The 8314-nt window shown below is 39.8% G+C and overlaps 1 pseudogene; it reads left to right on the top strand.

Moving 5' to 3' along the window:
* Positions 1–1636: 1636 nt before the first annotated feature.
* On the top strand, positions 1637–7846 carry LOC102833856 (annotated as a pseudogene).
* Positions 7847–8314: the final 468 nt, after the last annotated feature.

Genomic DNA, 8314 nt, shown 5'->3' with positions numbered 1-8314 from the left:
ACAACAACAACAACAATAAAAAACCAACAGCTAACATCACTCTCAATGGAAAAAAACTGAAAGTCTCCCCCTTGTGAACAGGTACCAGACAAGGATGTCCTTTATCACTCCTCCTATTCAATGTAGTTTTGGAAGTTTTAGCCAGAAATATACGGCAAGATAGGGAAATTAAAGGTATCCAAATTGGTAAAGAGGACGTAAAACTGTCTCTATTTGCAGATGATATGATCCTATACATAGACAACCCCAAAGACTCAGCAAAACAAAACAAACAAACAAACAAAAACTACTGGAACTCATTATCAGGTTGAGCAAATAACAGGGTACAAGATAAACATACAAAAATCAGTTGGATTCCTCTATACTAATAATGATAATGCTGAAAAGGCAATTAGGAATACAACAGCCACCAAAAGGATGAAATATTTAGGAATAAATGTAACCAGTGAAACAAAGGATCTATACAAAGAGATGAAGGAAAGATATGATCAAGGGTTTAGGAAAGTTTAATTTTATCTCACCACTTTGTAGATCTCTGCCTCCAATATGTTATTTAAACAAACCCTGTTATCCACTGAGTCCTAACCTGATAATTGGAAATAATAGTATTTCCTTTGAAGTTGTTTTAATTACATGAGTTAGAATATTATAAAGAGCATCAGTTACAGTGGAGGAACTTATATATATAAAGAGTTGCTGTTGAGTCAATTTCAAGTCATAGCAACCTTGTAGAGGTTTCCAAGGAGTGGCTGATGAGTTTGAACCAGCAATCTTGTGGTTAGAGGTCCAGTGTTTATTCTATAACACCACACCAGGGTGGTGGTGTTGGTTATGTGTCAAAGAATCTGTTCTGACTCATAGTGACCCTGTACAGAAGCAGAAAGCCTCATTTTTCTCCTGCCGAGAGAGTAGCTGGTAGATTCGAACTCCTGACCTTGTAGTTAGCATTGCAACTTGTAACAGGGTAGCTCTTATAATTATAAGGAGCTCTGGTGGCACAGTGGTAAAAGTTCTTGCTAAACAAAAAGGTCTGCAGTTTGAACCCACAAGCCACTCTGCAGTAGAAGGATGTAGCATTTTGTTTCCATAAGGATTACAGGCTTGGGAACACAGTGGGGCAATTTGACTCTGTTCTATAGAGTCATTCATTATAGGTTATAATTGACTCAATGACATTGGATTGGCTTTTGGTTGTTACTATTACTATTGCTTTAAGTGGTATGTTATTGATGTTGTTAAGTGCCATTGAGTCAGTTTCTACTCATAACAACACTGTGTAGGGTTTCTGAGGAGTGGCTGGTGAGCTTGAACCACTTACCTTGAGATTCAAACAAACCTTGCAGCATGTTGCATTAACCCATTGCACCACACCAGGACTCCTTAAGTGGTGTATCTAAGCTCATTTATGTAACAAGAATCTAAATGATTGACTCAAAACATTTATGAATTTATGCATTTGTACATTTTCCTAGACTATTTTTATTGGATCATGCGTCTCTGCTCCTTCTGCATTTATTAACTTATTTGAATACTTTGACTGTTAAATTTCCTAACAAGTTCCATATTTTATAAGTTAAAAACAGTGTCTATCCCTAAGTTTCTAGGTCATTACTAAACGTCTTTTATCTTATTCACCATGGAGTAAGTATGTAAATATGTCTGTGGTTTTCCCCTGCAATGAATTATAATGCCCAAACTTGTTGTTAAGCACCATGGAGTTGGTTCCTACTCATAGTGACCTTGTATAGGGTTTCTAAGTAGTGGCTGTGGATTTGAACTGCCAAACTTATAATTCAAACCGACCTTATAGTTCAATGCATTATCTTACAATACCATACTATAATGTGGTCTTTTAAGATATGCTTGGATTAACCTAATTATGTGCCTATAAAACTGACTTGAATAAAATCTTTTGTAAGGTTTCATAAATCTGAGTAAAGGAATTTTACTGTTGTTGTGTTGTGCCATGGAGTCGGTTCCAACTCATAGCGACCCTGTACAGGATTTCCGAGGCTGTAAATCTTTACGGGAACAGACGCCTCATCTTTCTCCTGCGGAACAGCTGGTAGTTTCTAACTGCTGACCTTGCGGTTTGCAGCCTGATTCTTAACGGCACATAACCAACTACATATATATAGTCACCATGGGTTGGAACAAACTCGACAGTACTCAACAACAACAATGATATATACGTATATACATATAATTATAAATTGTTCATGTTTTTAGATACTTTTGTATTGGTTTTGACTCATAGAAACCCTGTATAGGGTTTCCAGGGAGCAGCTGATGGGTTTGAACTGCAAACATTGTGGTTAGCAATCCAGTGCTTTTATTATACACCAGAACTGCATATGTATGTGTGGCATATGTATGTCATCAACTGCCCCAGTCAAACCACCATTTCTGTTGTTTAACTAGGCCAAAAAAAAAAAAAAAAAAAAAAAAGTATATTATTTTCTTGCTCTACTTTCCCTCTAAGGAGCATTGACAGAACAGTGGGTTACAAGTTGGGCTACTAACCACAAAAGCAACAATACATTTGAATCCACCAGCCACTACATTGGAGAAAGAGAATGCTTTCTCCCTGTAAAAAGATTTACAGCCTCAGACACGTATATAGGAATGCTTTGAGTTGGAATTGATTCCACTGTAGACAGCAACAACAAATATTGTCGCTCCTTAGAAACCCTATAGAGGGTCACATGGGTCAGAACTGACTTAACAGCACTTAACAACAGCAACACAGACACATTTAGACTTTTTGCTAGATAAATGCAATTTGATTTCATACATTTGATTTGAGTTATAGGGTGGTGAGCTTTTAAATACATTTCTCATAGTACATTTATTTTCTTTGACATTATTTTGCTGCTAGACTCAGAATGCTTTTGTACCCAAAGGCATAATCATTGATGGTTTTATTAATTGGTTGATACATAGCCATTTTTTCCAAATATGTATGGCTGTGTTTAGTATTGTTGTAGTTGTTAAGTGCCATTGAGTCAATTCTGACTCATAGCAACCTTGCATATAGTTTCCAAGGAGTGGCTGGTGAGTTTGAAGTGGTGACCTGTGGTTTAAAATGGCCTTGAATCCAGTGCTTTATCCCACAGTGCCACACCAGAAGTATAGCATGCCATCTTATGTAGTTTTGCTAAGAATTAAATAATGAAGTCTATTAAAAATTAAACTTTGACAAAAGTAAAACACAACAACAAAAAAATTAACTTTGAGCAAAGTTTTCAGCTTTTACAGTCATCAATATGTAGTGGAGTAATTGCTTTCCAACAGTATCAATGGATTGCTCTTGTATATTTTTCTTTCACTTCTGCCAAAGAATGTTTATTATGACCTTGAAATTATCCTACTTAAAATTGCTTTCCCTTACCATCCCTCTACTTTTCTAAGTTTCTTGTTGGGAGAAAGAGAGGTGAGTTGCAATTATTTCTAATTTATATAAATGACTTTGATGTCAAACATATTGTTTTTGTTGTTAAGTTGTTAAGTGCCATCAAGTCGGTTCTGATCCAAAGCAACCCTGTATGGAGTTTCCGAGGAGTGACTGGTAAGCTTGAACTGTTGACCTTGCAGTTCATACGAACTTTGAAGTCCAGCACATTAATCCACAATACCACTTGTTACCAAATTGACTCTAACTCATGGTGACTTTCTGTGTAACTGAATGAACATTGTCCAGTACTGCACCATTTTTATGAACATTGGTATTTTAAGCCTATTGTTTCGTCTACTTTGTATTTAATTTCCAATCTAGGGGCCTCATATTCTGTGGCTAAGGCTCAACTCAGGCTGTGCATAAATTGAAATAGAGATAGGTTGATTCCCAAAATTCAAAGTTACTAGTATCCCCACTTTTCCAATTGTGATCCATAAAGTCTCCATTAGCTAATTTTCAAAAGTAGATCATCAAGTCTCTCTTCCTAATTTGTCTTAGTCTGGAAATCTTTCCACCATGGTGATCCTACTGGCACTGGAGACTCCAGTGGCACAGCTTAGTAACATACAACATTACCACAAAATGACAGATAAGGTGGTGGCATTTAAATCATGGATTCATCCCTTATGAACTGTGTGTGTGGTTTTGGAAAGTAACTCAGCATCTCTGAGCCTTATATTCCTCATCTGTAAAACTGAGATAGTAATGCTTTTTTATAGATGGCAAAGCCAATTTAGAGGCCCAAATGTGCCAGCAGAAAAATGTGCAAGAATGCTGGCCAGTCAATGAATTCCATTTCTGTTAATACCCACATAATTCAAATGGCCACTCATCTTGCATAGGTAGATTTTCCTGCTACAAACATTTGATCTTTCTCTTTTTCAAAATGACTCTTCAGAACTTTCTCTTGCTATTCTACTCTTACTATTAATGTAAATCTTTGCTTCATAATTTAGTAGGAAGAGAAAAGTGCCATTTGCTAACCCATGCTCAGGTCTTATAAGTTGCTAGGCCTGGAACTACACCAGGACTATCTCTGAAAGAAGTTCTGGAATATGTAATCCCAGAGCTGAGCACTCAGTGCCTGAGACAAGCTTCAAACTCACCCAGAGTCCTGGAGCACTCCTGAAGCTTGATGAATAAGGGCGGAGCTTTTAGCACAAGATTGGGACCCTTATTCCAAAGCAGACCCGAGCACAGAAGAAGAGATGTATAGCTATGAGACAGCAGGACCAGCTTTTGAAGAATTCCTTGCTCTTCTTGGTCAGAGGGTACAGCTGAAAAGATTTTGTAAATACTGATCTCAGCTAGACATTAAAACTGATTCTCTCTGTACCACATATAAAGTTTATGCACTCATGTTCCATGTGTCAACTATGCTGTCCTATGTGCCAAACAATAATAGATGATAGTTTCTAAGGAAAAGGCCCATAGGAAATGACATTGTTATCCAAGAAAATCATTGTTTCCAAGAGAATAAAGCACTTCCTTTTACTCTAAAAGGCTTCTGGTCTCACTTTCAGCATGTCTTTGTCATTGTCAGAGTGCATGATAAATGTACTGAAAATGTGTGCTACACTGTTGGAATTTCTAGATATGAAGATATGCCACTGTTTGGTCCATCAATTCACAGAGACATACATTTTCCAAAGTCAGCAGTATTTCAGGACTTCCTCTTGGCCAAAGTAATCCATGCAGAAATGCAGCACATAAGCCAGAAAAATTCCAGTTAATGGTCACTTCGATAAGACAAGAGTACTTAAAGGACCTGGTGGAGAATTTTGTCACAACCCCCACTGTTGATACTTTGAAACTCAGTTTCATAAATTTGGTGCAAAGAAGAATGGAAAAGTACAACCAAGAAAGGACACACATTTATTTAGCACTGGAGCTATCATGTGGCATGTAATTACAAGGGGCTTCAGCCAGTCTGCTGACACTGAATGTATTCTTGGAATTTCTAATGAGTTTATAATGTTGATTGAAAAGGATTCTAAGGATGTTATATTTCAGTGCTCCTGCAGGGATGTTATTGGGTGGACATCTGGATTAATGAGCATCAAAGTGTTTTACAAAAAAGGGGTATGTATCCTTCTGTCTACAGTGGATAACTGTGCCAATGACATAAGGGAAATAGTTCAGAGATTAGAAATAGCGACTAGAGGCTATGGGACTGTGGAAATGACCTTGAGGAGGAATGGGTTGGGACAGCTGGGCTTCCAAGGGAACTTTGAAGGAATTGTTGCATATGTAGACTATTTTTGTTTCTCCTGGAAGCATGGTCTTTGCCAAGTGAGCTACCTCGTGGAGATCTGCAAAGCATCCAACCCTAACCCATAAATAAATGATTGACATGCTTTGGACCTCCATGACTGTGAAGGTGGTCATCATCCAGTCCCCTGATGATGGTTTGCCCTAAAGTGGGTGCCTCCCCATGGTGGAATATAACCTAGACAGTAAAGGCACACAATGAACATACAGGACACCCATCAAGAGGAACACTACCTTGGCCCCAGGTGGCCACCCCTGCAGCACCTCTCCAGAGCCTCTGCTGTGCTTGGCTACAGTACCAACAGCTTCCCAGCACATCAGGGCAGTTAGCCCTCATAGCACCTCCTTTGACCAAAAGCTGTCTGATGGCATGAGAAGTTTGCCTAGCAATTAGTTATCTTACGGCGACCAAGGCCCCAGCACATGGTGGCCACTAGAGACAGCAAGTGGTACGATGGGTACTAGTCTTTTCTACTGTTTGACCACCAAAGTTCCAGCCCTTTGGAGTATGAAGGTGCTATGGAGTGGGACAACATCATAGAAGGAAGTAGGCCCCCTGAAACCAAATTACGTGGACCACCTTCCAAAGTTCTGAGTTCCTATAAAGAAAGAGCCCTGCAGAAGGATGGAAATTGCACATATTCTCCAATAAGCATTCTCATATTGGAGATAAAAGTTGCTCAAGTCACTCCTACAGTAATACACTTTCCAGTAAAACCTCCAGCTACAGCGATGATAAACACTTTGAGTCTGTAGACCTGATAGACCCTGAATTGATGGGAAGTGCACCAACAGTGGCATTGACACCACTCTACATTGATCCTTGGCCTGTTGCAGCTACTGTGATCCACAGCTGGGCAGAGCAATGAGCAGACTCTGCTGACATTTCTGGGCCTAATGACAGGCAAGTGAGGATATATGTGGCCCACAGCTACAACTCCACCATTTTTGTCAATACTACTGCCAAAGGCAGTCAAGGTGACCTCAGTGAAATAACCTCTAATTCCAGTGGTTTATATAATTCAGATAGCATCTGCTCACTCTTCCAAAAATGGTGGTTCTCTGGATACATCCAAAGTCTACATTGTGTCCCATGGTAGGACTCAACAGACGCCTGAGTCCACCCCCTACTACAGACAAGGAGCAGTCAGCAAATATGTCATCAGCTGGAAGAAATCAGAAGGCAACCACCTAAGAAGCCCGAGGTGATCGACTGCCAGGACTGTATTGTGAAATGGATACTATGTCTACAGCAAGTCAGTGTCAGATGGTGATAGGAGATGCTGTTTTAGAAGCTCTACATGTTCAATCAAAAGGAGATTTTCTGAAATTGATGCTTTCTGGCAGCTCCTTAAGGAGCTCTCAGGAGGAGGGAAAAATTTTTTTGTTTTATAGAAACCTATCTCCAAGAAGGTTTCTGTATCAAACACTGTTTGAAGAGAACATCTTCAGTAATCGGAGAAGGGCTTCTTTAGGCATTTCTCAAAGTTCCGTATTTGACCAAGCCCTACCCAGTGACATTCTCTTCAACACCACCCCACCCTACCACAACATGCTACCTCCCAAAACCCAACCTGTGCCCAGCATGGGGAACCTGAGAAATGAGTTCTGGTTTTCACATATGTCCCTATTGGATAAGTCCAAGTGCACAGTCCCTGGCCTGATGTCCCTCCCAAACACCATTACTGGGTTGGATTGGTCCCACTTTGTAGATTCTGCACAGGCATTTGAAGACCATAGAGTGGTCTCCTTCTGTACATTAACAGACATGCAGCAGATGCAGAATTTGGAAAAAGCTCAGAGGCTCCCTGATGTGTAGATCCAAGCAATGAGAAGGATTTATTGAACATTACTGGGGAGTGACCTCCATCAACACTGACTGGAAAAGTCAACAAGCTAGAGTTAATTCTCCAACAACTGCAGACTGACCTTAAGAAAGAAAAATAGAGCAAGGTGGTTCTCTGAGCTGGAGTTCAGCATTCAAGACAAGATAACATGCAGCTGCAGGATGCATCCCAAACAATGACCGCTCAGCTGCAGAAATTCACAGAATATTTTATCAGTACCATTGACAAAAAAATTCAGTTCATCACCCCTTCCCCCAAGAGTCCACTATAAGAATGCCTGTGGCCCCCATGAAGTCACAAAATGTGGTTTCTAACTGCTTTCACTGAGTCCTCGGTATTTTTGCTCATCCGCTCTGCCCAGCACTATTCATTCCAGCAAGATCTGGATCCTCAATTCATTCTTAGTGGTCCCTTGTGAGAGCAGAGAACAATGTTGATGTGAAGATGAATATAACTCCTGATGTAAAGATGACTGTAAACCCCTTTGTATGGCTGTTTCCTTTTAGGTTTTGCTAAAATGATGCTCTGGCAGAGGCTAACTTCAATAGGGAAGATAGTTGGGTTTTATTTATTTATTAAAGAGGTGACTTGCTACAGATGTTGTAGCCATTTACCATAGTTTGGGCTTTGTTGTTGTTAAGTGCCGTCGAGTCAGTTCCGACCCATAGTGACCCTGTACAGGGTTTCTGAGGCTGTAAATCTTTATGGGAGCAGAAAGCCTCATCTTTCTCCCGTGGAG

The sequence above is a fragment of the Chrysochloris asiatica genome, unplaced genomic scaffold, assembly GCF_000296735.1.
Source record: "Chrysochloris asiatica unplaced genomic scaffold, ChrAsi1.0 scaffold00208, whole genome shotgun sequence".
Lineage (NCBI taxonomy): Eukaryota > Metazoa > Chordata > Mammalia > Afrosoricida > Chrysochloridae > Chrysochloris > Chrysochloris asiatica.
The sequence above is the reverse complement of the archived record's forward strand: the minus strand, read 5'-3'. Positions and strand labels throughout refer to the sequence as shown.